Source organism: Arvicanthis niloticus, chromosome 16, assembly GCF_011762505.2.
Source record: "Arvicanthis niloticus isolate mArvNil1 chromosome 16, mArvNil1.pat.X, whole genome shotgun sequence".
Classification (NCBI taxonomy): Eukaryota; Metazoa; Chordata; class Mammalia; order Rodentia; family Muridae; genus Arvicanthis; species Arvicanthis niloticus.
Genome location: NC_047673.1, coordinates 54,543,825 through 54,565,296, shown reverse-complemented (window position 1 = coordinate 54,565,296; position 21,472 = coordinate 54,543,825).

Sequence of the window (21,472 nt, the reverse complement as noted above, 5' to 3'; positions counted from 1 at the left end):
CCAGTTGAAGTGGAAGACCCCGAACCCGGAAGAGGCACTGCTATATGTACCCTAGAGTGGCGTGTTCACTTCTGATTGGCTGTTCACTCATCACCCCTTGTTACGCCTCGGGATTGGCAATGGCTTGGCGCGCTTTCACCTCTTGCACCTGCGCAGTTAGTTGTTTACTTGTGAGAGCACAGGATGCCCGTGCCATCTTGTAATGGCGGATATTATCACCGCTAACCAAGGCTCCCTACATCTCTCTTTTTTTCTCTTTTCCCCACCTTTGCTCTGAGGAAGAAAACACACAGATGGTTTTACTATTTTAGAACTTGCCAGATAGCACAATTGCTGGGTGCAGAATCTCCTGCGATAACCTTATCTGCTAGCCTCTATCAGCCAGCCTCCTCCACAGACTTCCTTGTCTGTCTGCTGGTGGCAGAGGCCACCAGTTCTAGCTTCCCCAACATCTTACATGGTTGTTTCGTGCTTCTCCTTCCAAGGCCTGGCCGAAAAGCCCCTCCTCTTTCCTCACCTCTCTCTCTTTTTCCCCCTCCTCGGACCTGGAAGTCTTACCTGTACCCTTCACCCAGGGATTGGCTCCTGCTTTATTGACCAGGTCAAGAACCAATTAGGGAACTAGACTTTAGTATCAGCTCCTCCTCCTCCTACACTACTGCTTCAAAAAATCAGAAGCTAAAGTGACCTTCCCGCCCATACCAAGGTCGCTGAACACAGAAAAGCTGTGTTCGTTCACCAAGCTGCCCCATTCATCTCTATCACCTACTAAGTATCTATCCATCCATCTACTATTTATCTACCTATCACCTATCCATCCATTATCTATCAGCTATCTATCTATCATCTAACAATCGATCATCCATCTTTCTATCTATCCATCTATCTATCCATCTATCTTTATCACTCGTTTAAACTCTATCACCATCAGCAGTTCTTTTAGACACTTTGTAATTTACTAAACTCACACTGTTTCCTCTGGGGTTCTCGAAGCTTCCTTCGTCCATTCTCCTAAGCAGTTATTTAAGTTTATTTTTTTTCTCCTTCATTTTTGCCATGCCATGTACCTATGATTAGAATTTACATTAGTCCTTCCCAAACCCTTGAGTTCCAATGTGAGAATTTAAAATCTACAGGTTACATTAGCTTTGGACTCAAAAAGTAACATCCTGTTACAAATTTCTTCAGTTTGAATTTGCCATGCTCCAGAAGGTCCATTTCGTTTGAGAGTGCAAAACTCAGAAGGCCAAGCATGGGCAGCAGGAGGTGTGACATTGGGTGTGAAGTCTTTGCCTGTGCAATGATGTTTTACATACTCAGGCATTCTAAGGACAGAGAGCAATGACACCTGAACCACACTTATAAAACTACTGTCTGTCTGATCTGATTTTCTTGAACTCGAGAGAAAAATCAGGGGGCAGGGGAAATTGGCGAGAGAGAAAAAAAATAAGCGAGTTCATTAGAAAGCACAGGCTGGGTCAGAGCCTACGAGATGCTGCCATCTGGCAAGTATCTGGATGCCTTTTCAGCAAGAATTGCACTCCTACAAACAGAAACCAAGCTACCTGAGGTACCAAATAGAGGAAATGGAAAGCCGATTGCTAAGAGTACTGAAAGCTGAATGAGAGAATCAACAAAGTAGAGCCATGCATAACGCCAAGCTAATATAGTTACCACCCATCTCCCATTTCAGACCCAACTCTAAGTCCTGGGTTCTTTCCTCTTTCAGATTTTTTTTTTTTTAACGTTCTGAGGTTTTGTTGTTCCAAGAAGCGCTAGAAGCTGTGGGGAGCCCACTGAGAACTTTCTTTCCACTGACTATTTTCCCTTCGCCATATTCAAGTACTGGAACCCGCAACCCCAACAAGTTCTGTTTCTTTGCATCTTTTTAAATCAATGGCTTGGCACTCTTTTTCTCCTAAACTGCTCTCAAGTGCCCCACACTCACACCCACGACACGGACCCCTGTGATCCAAACATAGCTTCTCACAGGACAATTCTAGTGGATCTGCTTTGCCTCTGGGATTTTCTTATGTACGAGCTCTAAAGTTATGGAGAGGCGGGGGTAGGGGTGCTGGAGAGATACTCAACAAATAAGAGCACGTGCTATTACAGAGGACTTGAATTTTCAATACCATTGCCTGGAACTCCAGCTCCAGGGAATCCAGCATGCTCTTTTGACACCCACGGGCACTGTACTCCTGAACTCGATGAGCCCACTTGCAGACACGCAGACATACACATAATTTGAAAACTTAAAAAATACACCTTTAATGCCAGCACTCAAGAGTACAACTCAGGCAAATCTCTGTGATTCCAAGGCTACCCTGATCTACATAGCCAATCCAGACCAGCTGCAGCAAGTAGAGACCATCACATTCGGCTTTTATTTTTTTAATATATTTTCATTCTTTTGTCTGAGTTTGGGGGCATGTGCATGCCACAAGGCACATGTGAAGGTTGGGAATTGGTTGTGTCTGCCCACCATGTCTGTCCCAGAGCTAGCAAGTCATCAGGTTGGTGGTAAATATCAATCCCTGATGAACCATCTCACAGTTCCCACAGCCAGCTTTTCTACATGATGCTGGGTACTAAAGTCAAGTCCTCATGCTTACAAGGCAAGCACTTTCACTGATGGATCAACCTCACCAGCTCCTCTAAAGTCTCTCCTATAAACTTGGACTGATTTTCTGGCAAACATCTATTAAATCAATATAACTCAATATATACTAATTCATTGTTAATGTTTGCGATTGTCAGTACACACGTATAGGCAGAAATTTAAATGTTCAAAAGTTATTATTGTTTATGACAGGGTCTCACTGTGTACCCTGGGCTGAGTTGTAGTGCAAACTCACCTTGATCGCTCTGCCTCAGCCTCCTGAGTGACAGAACTGCAGTTAGGAGCCACCATGCCCTGATCTTTATAACATTTGCATGGGAATGGGGGAAGGGACCGCATTTTTTTTTTTAACTGAAGAACTACACAAGAGAATTTGCTCTTCCAGATATCAAAATGAATGAGATCATACATGATCTGCAGGCTCATGCCTCCAGGATCATATACAAAGTAGCCCTGGTGCAGAGACAGACAAAGGAATGGAGCAGAATGAAGAGGTCACATGAACTACACATGTCCACACATGCTTTTCCCCTTTTTCTTCTTTTGGCAAACTTGATTCTATAACTGAAATGTCACTTCAGGGTAGTAAAGAGACTATAGTCTTTTCGGTTAATAGCTCTGGAATAAGTTGTGTCCATATGGAAAATAATGAAGCTGAACCTTCAGTTCAAGGAATTAAAAAATCAACATCCAATGTGGTTTGCATACACACACACAAAAATAGATCTGGCAAGATGTTAGGAGGTGACACAGGCTTCAGGGTAAAGAAAATCTTCTCATGAAAATGAGCCAGAAAATAAAATTAGACATATTCTAGTAAATTAAAATTAGTAAATTACAGTTTACCAAAGGGCATATATTAAGAAAGCCAAAAAATCAAAACAAAACAAACCCAAGAGTAAAAAGAAATCTACAACCACAGTCAAATATATTTATATTCAAAATACATTTTAAAAGATTTCTACAAATCAATGAGAAAAGACACGCAAAACAAAAATAAAAAGACAGAAGACTTGAACAGACACTACATAAAAAGGAATCTAATCTGAATATGATGCCTGATGCCACATGTGTATAACTCAAATGTTGGTCAGGCTGAGGCAGAGGGTCATTGTGAGCTCGAGGCCAGCCTGGTCTGCATTGTAGGAGTCTGCATCTAAAATAAAATAAAATAAAATATAAAAGAGTCTAGTAGCTGAAAATTATGTAAATTATTCAACCTCGGAAAATATAAGCTCAAGCCATCAGGAAAGCTGTCACATACCAGCAGGTTGCTAAAATTTTAAAGGCTGATAATCTCTGGTGGCGGCAGAGATACCATGTATTGCAGGCACTCAAACTTGTGGTACCAACAGATTGTCCAGGCACTGAAGAAAACAGTTGGTCCTCTTTTACTTAGCTTGACACTGCTATTGCCTCAGGATCAAGAAAGGATGCTCACTAGACAAACCTGTGTTCCCTCAGCACCCAAGCAGATTGTGTTCAGATTCAGTCTCTTGGTACCCTTTCTTATCCCCTCAGTCCCTCTGAACACCTCCTTCTTCCCAATATACCCCCCCCCTTCACTGGACAGTTTTATGTCAAAGTGACACAAGCTAAAGTCATCTAAAAGGAGGAAACTTCAATTGAGTAAACACCTCTATAAGACTGAGCTGTAAGCAAGCCTGTAGGGCGTTTTCTTAATTAATGTTTTATGGGGGAGGGCCCAGCTCATTATGGATGGTGCCACTACTCCTGGGCTGGGATCCAAGGTTGTATAAGAAAGCAGACTGAGCAAACCATGAGGAGCAAGCCACTAAGCTGCACATCTCCATGGCTTCTGCATCAGCTCCTGCCTCCAGGTTCCTGTACCATCTGCATTCCTGCCCTGACTGCCTTCAATGATGAACAGTGCTATGGAAGTATAAGCCAAATAAACCCTTTCCTCGCCATTTTTTTTTTTTTGGTCATGGTGTTTCATTACAACAATCGTATCCCTAAGGTGCCCTCTTTCACTCATGTCCTTATTTTTTGATCCACTGACTTTAGGGATGCTTGCACACACATGAGTGGAAGAATTGTTTACTGGAATATGAACAACTTACCAATGGCTTCAACACCACTGAAGAAAAATGACTCTCCTGCTCTCAGTAACCATTAACTGCCAATAATTTCTCAGCCAAGAGTAGAGCCTCCTGATCCCCTCCCCCATCCATACTAGAATTTTGACCTTGAGTAGATAACTACAACCATTGTGCATTCGTGCATACAAAGCCTGAAGACAGTGTTCTATGGTACACCTTTCCTTCCTCCATCTCTTAACATTCATTCTACCTTCTTTTCAACATTGTCTTACTTAGGATTTTACTGCTGTGAACAGACACCACTACCAAAGCAACTCACATAAGAACAACATTTACTTGGGGCTGGCTTACAAGCTCAGAGGTTCAGTCCATTATCATCAAGGCAGGAACATGGAAGCATCCAGGCAGGCATGGTGCAGGAGGAGCTAAGAAATTTACATCTTCATCTGAAGACTGCTAGCAGAATACTGGCTTCCAGGAAGCTAGGATAAGGGTCTTAAAGGCCACACCCACAGTGACACACCTACTCTAACAGGACCACACCTTCTAATAGTGCCACTCCCTGGGCAGAACATATACAAACCATCCCAAACATTGAATCTATTTTATTGTTACCTATTGATGAGTTCAAATATGTGTTAAAACATTCTGCTTACATTCACCTTTCCACCCTCTCTTATCTTCCTATCAGTCCTACTGAGCCCCTCAGGCCACCTCCAATGCCAAGTCTTCACTTTGATGTCTTTCTGGTTTGGTTGACTTTCTGCTTTGTGACCAACTGGTTCTAGTGTGAGCCACTCCTATGTACTCTATATGGAGCTATCCTATATACTATACTATACTATACTATACTATATCCCATGTACTCGTATATGGAGCTATCCGCTGGAGCATGAATTACTCACTAAGGACAAGGATTACCTCTCCCCAGAAGCCTTCTCCTATTATTAGCTCCATGCACAGGACCCTGTGAGCCCTTCTCCTATCTTTAACTGAATGTTTAGTGCTTAGTCCCTTCCCTACCATTTTTTTTAATTTAATAAAGTTTTATTTTTCCAAATGTGCAGCCGATTGAACCTGTTCATGCTTTGGCCACTGGGGCATCTCTACCCTTTACATTTATGGTAAAAATTACTTGGGGATGTGTGCTTTGAACCCAGTTTGATAAGTCCTTTGCTGAGTAGCTCCTGATGGGCTGCCCTGGCCAAAGAACCTTGAATCTTCAATGTCCCAGAGACCACACAGCTGGAATAATAAGCAGACAGTTGGGGACTTCCTTACTGGATTTGTCACATGTTGTTTTGTCAAACAGGACTAGATTTTTGAGCTTGCCCTGAACATTGTGTATTCATGCATACAAAGCCTGAAGACATCATTCTATGGTACACCTTTCCTTCCTCCATCTTTGGACCACTTCTCTTTTTTTGGCCTTGTCCCAGACTTGCTTACTGGGTCTTTGTCTTTCTTGGAAGACTTTCCAGCACCTTTCTTCTTTTCATCCTTGGACAGCCTGTGGAAGCTCTGGAAGAAGCAACTACCACTACAACCTCACTAAGATGTCAGAGAGTGGGGACAGCCCCTCCCTTACTTTTAAAAGAACATTAGCCATTTAGTCTTGTTTAGACCCCACATAGGTCACCACCATTGTGAGTTCATGAATAGCTAGACTGTGTCATACCCATAAGACATACCCACGAAGACCCACCTTTTGCCTTTATCACCTTTTGCCACACTTCTGAGTTCTTCCCCAAACTTTGTAGGGTAATAAAGATGGCACACTAACAGTCACTTGTCCTCAGAACTCTGATCAGCTATGATTCTCTTTGTTAACTACAGTGCGCTGGAAAGAGAAAGTCCTTTGACCAAGGCTGAGAATCATATTATGCTTAAGAGACAGACCGACTACATGTCCATTAGCAAAACAGTAGCCCCTCATCTTTAGAGCCTATGACATCCCAACATGAGCTTCTGACCAGCTCCACACAACTGGGCATGAAGCCTCTTTGGAACATGTTGAACTAGCCTGAGTCCTGATTGGATGGAGTATTTTTCAGCGGAAAAGATTGCCTTCCCTTTGAAACATTCTATTTAAGGGCCTTGCACTGTTTGTATTGCCACATATACAATATTTTCCCATAGTCATAAATACAGCTTTGAAAATGTTTCCACTATGGGAATGTTTCTTTTTGCAATAATTAATTAATTAATTAATTAATTCAATTTACATCCAAATCTCCACTCCTCACTCCTCTCCTCCCAGTCCCACCCTCACAAACCCTTCTCTCCATCATCATCCTCAGAGAAAGGGAAATCCCTCTTGAGTACCACCTGGGACATCAAGTCACAGCAGAATTAGGTGCATCCTCTCCCACTGAGGCTGGACAAGGCACTCCAGCTAAAGGAAAGTGTGCAATGGCAGGGAACAGAGTCAGAGACAGCTCCCACTCCAATTGTTAGGAGACCCACATGAAGACTAAGCTGCACATCTGATATATATGTGTAGGGGGGCTGTGTGTTTTATTTCTGTAGCCAAGAGCTTGCTATTGTGTGTGCCGGGCACTGACTGACCAAAAGGGAGATGTGATACTGAGCACAGTTTTTGAAGAGAAAGGCTCAAATCAACCATGACTGTCATATTTAATATCCCCTTTGAATGTCTCCAGAGGAGAGAGAGTGGATATGTTGTGATGTATTCCTTTTTAATTTGACTTTGCATCAATTATCTTTTGCTCTAAACAGCCTCCCCCAAACCTTGGGGGCTTAATGAAACAACTATTTTGCTGGCTGCTGTATCACATCCCTCAATGTCCAACATTTAGAAGTTGAGAAAGGGGATCCCAAGTTTGAAGACAGTCTGTGGCACATAGTGAATCTCAGTCAGAAAAGGAAGAGGGACGAGGAGGAAGAGGAACCATTTATCTTTATCTTGCTCCACTTCTGTGTGGCTGGACTCACTGGTGACAGCTGACTAACCTTGAACGGTGAAAGAACAGGGCAAGTGGTCCACATGCATCCATCACTGTAAACCTACAGGCTCACATGGCACTCACAATGCCCCCAGAAACACAGCAGACTGAATATACAAGGTGTGTTCAATTCTCTGCTAGTGCAATATTAGCTAAACATTTTGATCCAAGCAAGTCATGAGATGGGGCCTGGAATCTGGAAGACAGAGAACAGACAGAGAGTATGAGTGTGAGATGGTGACTCTTTGACTGTCTTTGCATTCCAATGCATCCCTAACCAGCCTTTACTGAGGTCACACAGCCAGTATAGCATATTGAGAACACAGTTCACTGCTCTCTGCTTAGCACTGTGTTCTTTCCATCAGAGCAAATGAACACAAGGGTCAGTGAAGCTCCTGGAGGTGGGGTATTATACAAGGGGAGATGCTTAGGGACTGGAAGAGTAAATCAGATCACAGAATAACCTCTGCAATCTGAATTTTTAGTGAATGTAGTCATGGTGGTGAATTCTACTGGGGAAAAGGCCAGTTTGCTTTGTTTTATGCAATGCTAATCATTTGGAGGATTCAACTCATCTGTAAAAGTCAATGTTGAGGAAGACACCCATTTTGTCTTCCTACAGCTTTTCTTCCTCTTCCTGCCCTGACACCCATCACAATCATCTATTCTACTTTGCTTCTCTGTTACTTCGAGAGAGCACTCTGACAAAAAAGCAGCTTCTCGGAGGAAAAGGTTCATTTGGCTTACATTTCCAGGTCACAACGCATCCACAGAGATAAATCAGGGCAAGAACTCGAGCAGAAGCCATGGAGAAACGCTGCTTACTCTCTTATTCTCTGACTCGTGTTCAATTAGCTTCTTCCTCAGTCCAAGCCCATCTGCCTACACTTGGTGCTGCTCACAGCAGGCTGGGGCTTCTCTTAACAACCATCAGTGAGGAGACTCTCACAGACAAGGCCCAGGCCAGTCTTATGGAGGAGGCAACTTATCAATTGAGCTTTCCTTGCCAAAGGTGACTCTAGGTTGTGACAAGCTGACAAAAAAAAAAAAAAAAAAAAAAAAAAAACAGGACAGCATCTCAATACAACTTCCCAGATGTCAGACAGGAATCCTGAACACACACTCACATGCACACACGAACGCACATGCATGCACACACACACACACACACACACATGTAAATTGACTTTCTAGGGATGTAATTCAGTGGTAGAGGGCTTCCCTAGCATGTACAGGGCCCTGAGTTTGCCCCACCCCTAGCACCACAGAAAGAGGGAAGGAGGGAAAGAGGAAAGGAGGGAGGGAGGGAGGGAGGGAGGGAGGGAGGGAGGGAGGGAGGGAGGGAGGGACTGGGTTTGGGAAGTGTCGAGGATGGAAACAAGAGGGATTGAGTTGGGAGATGGTAGGGGGCAAACAAATTGGGATGAAGAACATCCCAGGACAAGCTGAAAACCTAGGACAAGAAAAAAATCCCAGAAATCTATAAGGGTGACCCTAGCTAAGACTTCTAACAATATGAGATAGGGAACATGAAATATCCACTTCCTGTAACCTCACAAGACCTCCAATGAAGACATAGGGACACCAAAAGAAAAAAGAAAAACAGGAAAGAAAACCTATAATAAAGAAATAGAAAGAAAGGAACAGAAAGGAAAAGTATAAAGCAAACTGTTCCCTCTGGGGACGTTTCCTTTATTACAAGTGCTTGTACAGCAAAGAGTGTTCTGTCCCAGCAGGATCAACAGGATCCTCATTTAATACCTTGAGCTTTCCATCACTCTTATGCCATGTGCCAACTATGACATCTCCAGCCACAAGCTTGGGAAGTCCAACAGCATAAACAGTAAAGAAGGGCACAGAGCCAGGCCCACATAGTGTGCAGGCTTGAGCGCACTCAAGATTCAGTGTTCACATCTGTAAAGTGTAAATCAGAGCCTCCACCAGGAACGTGACCCGAAGGTCTGAACGGAATCGGTATCTGAATAGGATTCAGCACACAGCACAGAGCCCGGCTGCTTGTGGTGTTCCTTAAGTAATTGCCCTTGCTGTGGTTAGTGATGTTATCATAGGATGAATCATTTGAAGAGGGATTGGTTCACAGACTGAAATAGCAGGGGGAGCTCTCAAAGACCGACCTCTAATGAATTCTACTATAGTCTCTTTTTTTGTTTTCTAAACTTCATCACATCTAATTTACAACAAGCCAGCACTATTTCCTGGTGTCCTCTGATGCATTAATTAGTTTTCCCAGGCCTTTCTTCCATTCCCTGTGGCTCCCCTCCCCTACTCACAGGGCAGATGCTATTGACCTTCCTTCACACCCATCAGAAAACTGTATAGCCTTCCCCAAAGCCACAGACCATCTTTCTACATAGTTTAAAAAACACCACAGGGATGAGAAAATTGGGCTGATAAAAATGCAGCCTAGTGCTTTGTTCTAAACAGTCCTATTTCTGAATGAAGATGAGAGGGTTCTGTACTAATATTCTTGTTGAAAAAAAAAGCATGTTTTTCTATAGATCTAAGAAACAGAAGGCAAAGTTTTATCAAGGGGCAAGTTCTAGTTTTTTTTTTGGGGGGGGTCTTCATTGTCCTTTAAGCAATACCATGCACACACTAAAAGAAAGATGTCTTCCTGAAATAATAAATGGTCTCTGAAGAATTCAAAGACCCCTAAGGAAATAGCTATTAATTTGTTTTCATTCTTTGTGTGTGCAATAAAGGTCTCAGATTCACAGAATAATGTGGAGATCTCTGGAGTCAGGTGACAATTGCATAGTAAAAGGCCCTGAGGGTCTACGTCCTAATAATATTTTGGTTATTATCCCAAAGGGTTATTCTCAAAGATAAATACCAACAGTTCAGAAACTTCCTAAGATATTCTGAGGAAAAACTTCCAAATAATCTAGACAATTTTGAATTTCTTTGGATGGTTATTCCAAACTTGAAAATAGTATCTTAGGGTATCTTAGTTACTTTCCTATTGCTCGGGTGAAATACTGTGACCAAGATTTGTAAAAGAAAGCACTTAATTTAGGGCTCACAGTTGCAGAGGGTTAGTCTATGGCCCTCATGGCAGAGAGCATGGCATCAGGCAGGCATGCATGACACTGGAACAATATCTGAGGGCTCATGTCTTGTAGAAGACAGAAAAAGTTAACTGAGAATATCATGGGTTTATAAAACCTCAAAGCCCACCCAAAGACAGGGCTCCTTCAACGATGCCATGTCTTCCAATCCTTCTCAAGCAGTCCCACAAATGGGGGATCAAGTATTCAAACATGAAAGGTCCCGTGTGACTGACTCTGCAAACCCTAAAACATGAGACTCGCTGATTTAAACCATCACATGGAGCAGCCAGCACTAAGCCATTCAGGAGACCCCACTGTGATCATTTTCCCAAAGCAAAGCTCTTATACCTAACATGCCCTGACAATGGTTTCTATTATCAAGATTTATCTGATGTATTTCAAAACTCATAGAGAGTTCATAAATAAGGCACATGAAGATTAAAGACACATGGCTGGTTTTCTGAGTCTCTGATGCACCATTTATCAAACTCTGATCACTCTCATTCCCTAGTTACCCACTACATAATTCCTCTCAACCTGTGCAGCCTCTGTTGTTCACCCAAAGTTTTACTTTAAATAACTTGGGTTTTTTTTATTCTTAAAAAAAACTTGCTTACTTATTATTTTTATACTTTTTATATTTATTTTTATTTTATTGTATTAGTGTTTTGCTTACACATTTGTATGTGCACTACATGTGTGCCTGGTCCAGGAGAGATCCCCTGGAACTGGAATGTGAATGGTTGTGAACTACCATGTGGGTGTTGGGAACCAAACCTAGGTCCTCAGCAAGAGTAACAAGTACTCTTAACTGCTGAACCATCTCTCTAGCCCCCAAATCATGGTGTGTTGAAATAACACTAACTACCTCACATTTTCTATAGGGCAGTAATTTAGACATGACTTGTGTTGGGTCTCTGTTTCATGATCTCTCACAAGGCTACAACCACAGTGTTTGCAATAAACTGTGTTCTCATCTGAAGTTCTCATCTTGAAGATCCCTGTGCTTCTCCAGAAAGCATGGCTAGCCTAGCTGAGCCATGAATCCCAGGGCTCAGTTCCAGGATTACAAGTACATTCTACCATGCCTGCGTTTTTCAATGTGGGTTCTGAAGATCAAACTCCGGGCTTCTTGTTTCTACACCAAGAACATTTCTGATTGTGCTATCTTCTCAGCTCAGTTTCAGTCTTCTTTTTTCCACATGTCAGTGTGGAATAACGTATCCCAACACTCAACACATAGCCCTCCCCTGAGGATTCAACAGTACCATGAAGTTTCTCTATCACCTACATTGTGTTTGATTAAATAGTGATCGATGTTCTGGAGTGGTTATCGTACCTGTTCCCCCACTACCCCCAACTTTCCTCAAAGCAAGAACCATATCTTATGCATGTTTATTTCACTTTAAATTCTAGGCATTTCTGGCCCATGGAAGAAACTTAGTGAACATTGTGCTGACAGACAAAAGCTTGAAAACTGCAAGGAAGCATAAATGTTAGAGGAAGAAAAATGGTGTAGTTTGCTACTAAGGGCTCTATAATACGCTCAAAGTGTCAAATAAAAACTCCCTAAGTAATGTTTTATGGAATACTATGGGGTCAATGAATTCACAGGAGCAAAGGTCCGCATTGCTCATCTCACAAAGTTCAATAGGAGGAAATGTGGGAGCCAAGCTAATTCCCACCCACCGCTGTCTTGGGCCCTGGGCTGGTTAACATTTCCACTCCTCTATTCCTTCATTTGCATGAGGAAAGCCTTAGCTATTCTGTAAGAGAATAAAAGATATGTGACAGGGGAGTGACAGGGGAGAGTGTGGCTTGTTTAGAACAATTTTAAAAAATCTGAAATTAAAGTTTGATGTTTGAAAAGAAAATAACCACAATTTCTTTTTCATTCCTGTTATGGTGCCCTAATCCATTCCCCTGTGGTCAAATTTTATTTTATACCAAATAAAACAGATTCCCTAAATACACTGGGATATTAGGACAAGTACTTGCAGACACCTCAGCAAACATGTCGAGAGCATGATGTCTTCCTCCACCTTCTAACGTTGTCTCTACAAGGAAATAGAAAGTTGGGTTTTATGAAGAAGCTGTTTCCTTTTGGTAACACCCAGGAATAAAGGGAAATACAATTTAAATCTTCTTCAAAATTCAAATTACACCCTGAGCACAACCAATGCCATAAAACTTAAAGGAGATATTGTAAGAGCTGTAGTTAGTAACTGGTAGACCAGATCTCCGAAACATTAGTATAATAATTTGTTATATTTAAGATAAGTCAAATTAACATGGGCAGGCTAGCTGAGAGAATAACCATATAGCAATATATAAGCAATTTAATTGTGCTATTTCTAGAGAAGACCAAGAGAACATCAGTGATGTGCCCAAAAAAATCTTTAGACTATTTCCACTTTCGTTTTTAAAAAGCTCTTTGGCATATTTTTCTGTGCACACAATTTTCAACTGAAGCCTACGTTTCTACTCAATGAAATGAACTCGTTCTCACACACTTTACGAGATCTGTACATGTCGAGTTCTTTCCTACAGTAGCATATTCACAATAATGAGCAGGCATGTGATTAGCTTGGCAGCACACTGAACACACACACCCTCCTCCCCTTGACATAGTTCTGAACCTTTGAATTCTTCATTTCCAGAAAAGCTTCAGGAAGAGGACATAGGAAACTACCATTAATGCCAGGCTTCTTACTTCCCCAGGGTTTACCCTTCCCATTCAAAAGAAGGTAACAGAGATTCCAGTCCCTTCACCTCATGAGTGCCTGAGCCAAGGCAAGTCAGAGATAAGAGAGAAAATGTGACACTTTGAGAAACCCTTCACATAAAGAAAAATAAAAGTTTATCAGGATTTTTTTATTAATATAGGTTCACTGTACAAATGGGTGGTGTCCCTAGGACATTTTCACAGCTTCTTGCATCAAGATTTAAATATCACTATTTCACCAAAGAAAAATAACTAAGAGCTGAAGCTTGGAAGTGTATTCCAAAGTTCATGTGTTGGAAACATAGTAACGAATATGGTGATGGTATGAGGTGGGACCTTTAAGAGGCAGTTATCATGTGAGATTATTAATATTATGAGTTAGGATCATGCCAGCATCATGGACGTGGGTCCTTATGGCAAAAAAGGAAAAAGTATCTCTCCCTCTTTCCCTTTCTCCCACCCTTCCTCTCCTTTCTCCTTTTCCTCCTTCCCTCCATCTCTCTATCTCTGTGTGTATGTCTCTCTGCTTCTCTCTCTCCCCATATCCCCTCCTTTTCTCCTTTTAACACTTTATGATGCAGAAAGGCCATCATCAGATTTTGTCCCTCCATCATGGACCTGCTGGTCTCTAAAACTGTGAAAAATAATTTTTTATATAAATTTTCAAACCTGAGAATACTGTTATAGCAACTGAACTAAAGACATAAAACTGACAAGACATCAAATTAAATTTATCTTACAAAATTTTTGCACTCATATTGATTCCCAAGGGTGGAACAGTTCAAATTAACAGTCATGTTAGCAGTGGTCTTTTACAATACTGGAATCTAAGAGAAGTTTGTTTTCCTCACCAATAATAACAGAAATGATATATCTAAGACTTAAAATTATTCTTACTACATTACCCATAATAATACTGCAAAAACTCAAAAATAATTAAGAAAAGTTTTCTAATTAATTAAATAAAGCTAATAGAGATCTTGGGGTTTTGTGGTGTGTGTGTGTGTGTGTGTGTGTGTGTGTGTGTGTGTGTGTGTGTGTGTTTGGAGACAGGGTTTCTGTGTCTAGCTCTGGCTGTCCTGGATCTCTTTGTAAACCAAGCTGGTCTCACACTCACAAACTTCCACCTGCCTCTGTCTTCTGAAGTGCAGATTAAATATTTAATCCTCCTAGGATTAAAGATGTTCACCTGGGGAGGAGTTATGTGGAGAGACAACTAAAATTAAGGGCCATTTGAAGGGTAGTATGGAAACCTTACACAGTAGAAACTTCTTAAAATATGTACATATATGAAGGTGACCTAAATAAAATCACCAAATACTGGAGGAGGCAGAGTTTCAACTGGCCATCCCCTGTCACCAAATGAAGCTGCCAGTACTGGGATGGGGTTACATCTGATTGAGTTGTTAGCCAAAGGGGTTCCATGGGAACCCCCAAACAACCCATGCTGTTACCAAAACAGTTGCTCTTTATAAACTAAGACCAAAACTCCACTGCTGAAGACAGCACCTGCACAACTCATTGAACATGGCGAAGTCAAGCTGGTGCCTACACAAAGCCTTCACCCCTGCTTTCTAGTGTCTTTGGTACAGGAAGGTACTCAGCATGCTACCAAAAGAGAAACATAAATACCAAGACAGCCATGAAACTTTTGATCTACAGTGGTGACCTGCCTTTAAGATATGCTAGGTAATGGTGTCTCCAAGGTTATAGGAATAACCAACCAATATCTGATTTGACTTAAGGATAACTCCATAAGATGGAACCCATACCCAACACGGCTTGGGTGACCAAGAACCTGAGACTAGATAGTTCAGGGATCTAGAGTAAATACAAATACTACTGTTCTACTCAAAGAAGGCAGCAATAAAATGACTCCCAATGACATTCTGCTACACTCATAGATCTTGCTCTGACATTATCAGAAGCTTCCTCCAGTAGAAAGTAGATACAGAGACTCACAGCCAGACAATATGCAAGGTCTCTCAACCTTGAGACACTCAACCTTAAATGGAATATCTCCATCAAATCCCTCCCCTCAGCACTCAGGGAACCCTGTGGGAATGGAGGTACATAGTGTAAGAACCAGAGAACATGAAGAACACCAAAATAACAGGGCCCTCTAAGTCAGCAAGATCAAGATATAGGAACTCACAGAGACTACGGCAGCATACACAGGGCCTGCATGGATCTACACAGGTCCTCTGTATATATGGTATGGTTTCCAGCTTTGAGATTTTATGTGATCCCTGAGAGTAAATGAGTGACTCTCTGATTCTTCTGCCTTCTCTTGGGCTCTTTTCCTTATGCCTGTTTGTTTTGCTCAATTACAATGTGTTAGTTTTTGGTTTATATTATTTTATTTAAAAAAAAAAAAAAAAAAAAACAGGTAAAGTAGGCTAGAGAGATGGCTCAGCAGTTAAGAGCACTGACTGCTCTTCCAGAGGACTGAAATGCAATTCCCAGCAACCATATGGTGGCTCATAACCATCTACAATGTAGTCTGATGCCCTCTTCTGGTATGCAAGTGTACATGCAGATAGGGTACTCATATACATTAAATAAATAAATAAATAAATATTTTTTTTTTAAAAAATGGACAAACTTATGTGTGCTCTTAATCCTAATGCTGAGGAAGTGAAGGCAGCCACATCCCTAGGGTTGTCTGGGCAGGTTCCCTTGCCTAGTCGACTTTCTGAATTCTAGGTCTGTGAGAGATCTATCTCATAAATAAATAAATAAATAAATAAACAAATAAACAAATAAACAAATAAATAGTTTGTAGCACCTGAGGAATAACACTCAAGGTTGTCCTTTCACACATGTGTGTACATGGTCACATGTATGCACATACACACACACATTCAAGCAGTAGGTGATGAATACAATAATCTTAACTGAATAGAAAGAAGAAACAAAAATTTGTGCCACAGGACCCTGATGTGTACTTCCAACTCCTATGTGAGTTCTTGTTTGCTTGTTTGATTTTGTTTCTAAGACTGAGTGTTGCTGTGTATCCAAGGCCGGCCTCCTTCAAGATCATCCTGCCTCTGCCTCTGCCTCCTAAGTACTGAGATCACCAGCATGCATCCCCCTACTGATTCCTATGTGATCCCATGTTACTTTGGAAAGCGCATGACCTCTGCTTACCTCCATAAAGAACATCATATAGTAACTTCTTCTATATTCATCTCATTGGTTCTGCAATCAAGGAGATGCATATGCAGGTAAAAAATTCTTGAAGAGAAATGGACTCTCAAGAAAAAAACGATAGTTGCACAATAGAGGCATATCAACTTTTTAAATTCAAGTTTGTGGGCTCTAGATTGGTTCTCTAACTGAAAATACTTTCTTCCATTGTGAGGCATTGACTGTAGGCTGATTGTTTCTGGCCAGAGACAGAGACTCCAGGCTGTAGGTCAGGGCTGGCTGGTATGCATGCATCCTAGCTCTTCTAAAAGAAGGTCATAAATAATCCTGTAAAAGGTTTTGCTTGTCTCTTTTTTCCTTCCAATCAATGAAGCAACCAAAGACCCTTCTCAAGAGTTCAACAGAATCAGGATGTTAGAACAAGTGCCCTTGGCTAGATCTCCATGATAAAGATGTATGGCCATTCAATAGATGTGCTATATATTTTATTTTAGTATCTGACCAGTTATGCAGTTAATACATGTTAAGTAGCCTTAGAAACATCTTCTTTTATGTCAGAGAAGATAACTAGAATTTTCCAGGTCCTGTATGTGTCAAGCACTGTGCTAAGTGCTTTGAGGTGTGACATGCTATTTAATTTAACCTCTATAACCCTGTAGGGTAGGTATTTCATTATAGTTTTGCATACAGAAAACCTAAGCCTCAGAGAAGGGCAAAAGCCAGAAGCCTGGTGATAATTTCTCAAGTCAGATTATGCATAAGGCATGAGCTTCTCACCAACACTTATAAAGGCAGCCACTCTAAATGTGAATAAAATAAATGCATTTCTCTTTTTAGATGAAACAGTGCAAACTTTAAACACTACTAAACAAACACAGAATAAATGAACTAGGTGTGCTTTAATCTGAAGATACAGCTAACAACTCCAAATATTCAGTGAGTTTTAACCCAAAGAATGGAAACCTTGTTCACTATTTCTTCAAAAAGCTGAACTTGAACAAAGAGATAGATGTAATCAACCAACAAGCTAGAGAATCACTGTACAAAATAAATCACTTTTCTTAATGGCCTCAGCCCTTGTAATGCATTTCACACTAAGCTGTTCCCTTCTTCTTCTGAGAGGGAGTATTGCTCCCTCATAGTTCAAAAAAGCCTCAAATAACTTATATTTTCACCATGAGCCCTCTGTTGACAGCCACAGATGTACTCACACTATTGGAAGCAATAAATAAATAAATAAGTAAATAAACAAACAAACTCAACAAACTGGTTTACTGTAAAAATAGTGCATTTGATCTTTCCAAATATCTCAGTATTCTACCCTAGTAAATCTCTGAGGTGGAAAGAAAAGGAAGTCCATACCTCAAAATGGGGGAAGCACATCCCCAGCATCAGCCATGGGGACAGTGCTCTACAAAACCCTAACAAATCACTCCAACCATCAGCCAATGGCACAGACGGAAGTTGGCAGTGTGCTATGACAGGCAAAGGCAGCTAACGACCACTAATCCACACGAAGTAGAAAAATATAAATGAACCACACCACACTGACGGGCTCTATCCGAGTCACTAAACAGTACAATGAGAAAATAGCTTCAAGTTCCTAGCATAATATTTAAGGACAAAATCCATATACAATACTTCACCTTACGCACGCTTCTTCTATCAATATGTAATGTCTCTTTTCTCCTATCATCATATCAAATAGCAGTAGAAATCTGCCTTACAGCCAAAATGTAAACAAGATGTACATCCCACTGCAATAAATGATGGGAATTAGAGCATTCGCATGTATAATGGAGTGCTTATAGAGTGTGTCAGAATGCATAAAACATTATCCACACCCCTCGGGAATTCCTCTGCTACTTACAGAGCATCCTTCCCTCAGTAGTCAGTTAAAAGTAATAAGCCAGTATCCCACTGAAAAGAGGTACTCTAGTGAAACAGAGTTCCTGTGCTTTGTACTTGGTAAGGAAATCTGGCCTGCTCTCATACTAATCTCACATGAACAAGCACATCTGTGCTTTCAATACGTAAATGTACCTGCCACATGCTCAGTTTGGGGAAGCTGGGGGTTAGTGAAGGAGGCCTCTGCTCCTTTACCTGTGCTCATGACTCCATGTGCCTCTTCCATTCGCTCTAAGTGATCCTGATACTTCTGGGATGCAATTCCCCCATCTGGGCACCTTAATTTCTTTCAGCAATTTTCCTTTTGACATTTCATCAGTGGCGCTGCCAAAAATAGGTCTGCCCCCAGTAACAATATAGCCTGTGGCACACTGAATATCACCACAAATCCCTTCCCCTTGCCTACAGTGACAGTAATGCCCGCAGCACATTCAAAGACCAAGTAATTGACAAGGAAGAAGGAAGAGCCATCAGTCACTTGTGTAGCAACCATTTCTTAAAGCTTCCAGAACATAAAACCTGTGAACATTTCTCAGAACACTAAAAGTCAAAATTATATAAGTAATTTTAAAGAAAGAGGCCTATGAATATAATTGTCACATGACTTTGGTATAAACCTGGCATAATGCTGTACATTAAGTCAATGATTAATGCAACAACTGTTTATCACAACCAACATGGGGCTGATAGGCTGATTGGAGTATAAAATAATTTCATTATGTCTCTTGTCATTTCTGCATTGTCCCTTGACCAGAAAAGAAGATTACCAATGAGATGCTGGCATATGACACATCATGGAATGAGCTTGTGAGACTGGAAGTCCAGCATTGCAAGGTAGATGACTAAAATTGAACAGAGAGCAAAGTTACACCCAACTCTTTGCTAATGACATGGTGACTGGTCATAGAGGCAGGCAACGATGATCAAGAGCAGTATGCCAGTGAAGGAAAAGCCAACGTTTCCGCTCATTCCACTAACCTATATCCATCACTTTACTTAAAACCCTGTTCAATGGTGCAAGACTACATTTTCAATCTGTAATTCACATGAGCCATCTCTTCCAAATTTAGTAGAAATAATATCTGAGTGTTTGCAACCTTCTATAGTATTTAATATGAATGTAAATTTTAAATTAAAGAAACACTTCACTGGCCTGGTTTTATATGAATGCCTATATTCCCAGAACTTGGGAGGTGGAGGCAGGAGGATCAAAGACTCAAGGTCATCTTTAGCTGTGTAGCAAATTCAAGACCAGAATAGGCCTTTTCCATCATTTCTATCTGCAACAGTGTACCTACGAAAGAACAGGCTCAATTCTTCCTCACAGTCACTGTAAATTCAGCCCCCATGGAATTAAGTCATACGGTGTTTGTACTTTTGTGTCCAGTTTCTCTCACTTAGTATCATGCTTTCAAGTTGACTCATTTTTTTAAATGATCAGAGGTGCATGGAAAAAAAAAAAAACCTACACATTGCAATTGATAGTAGTTAGAATTACTAACAAAAAGTCAACCGATGCAAATCTACATGTATAGCAAAGAACAAAAGGACATTGAAACTTTCCTCAAGGGGTAATCTTCTAATTTTAAAAAGGGGTGAAAACATAAAGATCCTAAGATAGCTCTTCCCTGTGATGTCATTCCTTGGGAGCTGTGTCTGTCATTTTCTGGAAATTAATCAACATCAGACAAAGCTTTCCAACGACTTTGCTTATGTTTAAATATCAGAAATATGTCAAACATCACAGAAGCTATTGAAGCTTCTGTACAAGATCTACTGAAACACAGGCTTAGACAGAGGAGCAATGCTTTCAGGCATCCCAGCTGGCCACCTTTCAAGTCCTAAGTAGTGGAACCATACCCTGATTAGCATTTGAATATCAAAGGGAAAGGCATGATTGTCTTGCTGTTCAGGAAAGCCCCTGAGAAAGGAACAGAGGAGAAGGATGAATGCTTGAAACAAGGAAGAAAAACCAAGAGAGACGAAGACATCGAGGTGAGCTACTTTATCATAACAACAAGTTTACATCATTTCATTCCTAGACCAATTATAAAATCAGTCCTAACTGATCTCGTGCCTTGGTCCGAACAACCTAGCTACTACTTACTCCTTCTTGTCTCTAAACCATCCTACATGAGGTAGCCAAATAATCACCACGAGTTACATATCACCATGGTAATTTTCCTTTGTCAAAATCCTTATATTCTAACAGATACTGTGGTCTATAATTACATCCAGCATCCAAAGTCCTCAATCACTCCACTCCTTGTGTTTACGCACAGGGTTTTTGAAACAGGTCTTTCTGTATAGTCCCCTCTGGCCTGGAACTGACAGGAATCCAGCTGCTTCAACCTCCTAAATACACAGATTACAGACGTTCATTGCCCTGCCCAGTCCATCTCACTTGTGCGGCAGCTCAAATTCCTGGAGATCAGCCATAGCATCTTCTGCCTTTCCACTTCCTACTCCCTGATTGTCACTAAGTTGCTACTGGATGCTGACATTTGTGTGTGCTATTTTTTAAGAAGACAGATGATCTGAGAAAGCCGAAGTGGCTGCATACTGAGAACCACATTCTACTTACTGTCTGTGTGACAGAGGGCTGGCAGTTAAGTCTCTCTGTTTCTCGGTCCCTTCCCCCAGAAACATGGAGAAGTGACAGTGTTCATGTCACTGAATGTGCATGTAAGTTACACAAATTAATCTAAATGAAACATTTAGAGCAAGCCTGCGTGCTCTTGACCATGCTGAACTCTGTGCTGTGTGTGTCATGTGTCATGCATCGTACACTGTACAGAACACTAACACATCTTTTGGATGCAATAATTGCCTAGAATTAAATAATGTGGCCAAATAGCAAGGGCATGTAATCAGCACCTTCCTTATTAAAAAAATTTTTTTTTAATCACTTACTTATTTGGTTTGTATGTATATGTGAGAGAGCATGCATGGCAGGGTGCATATTA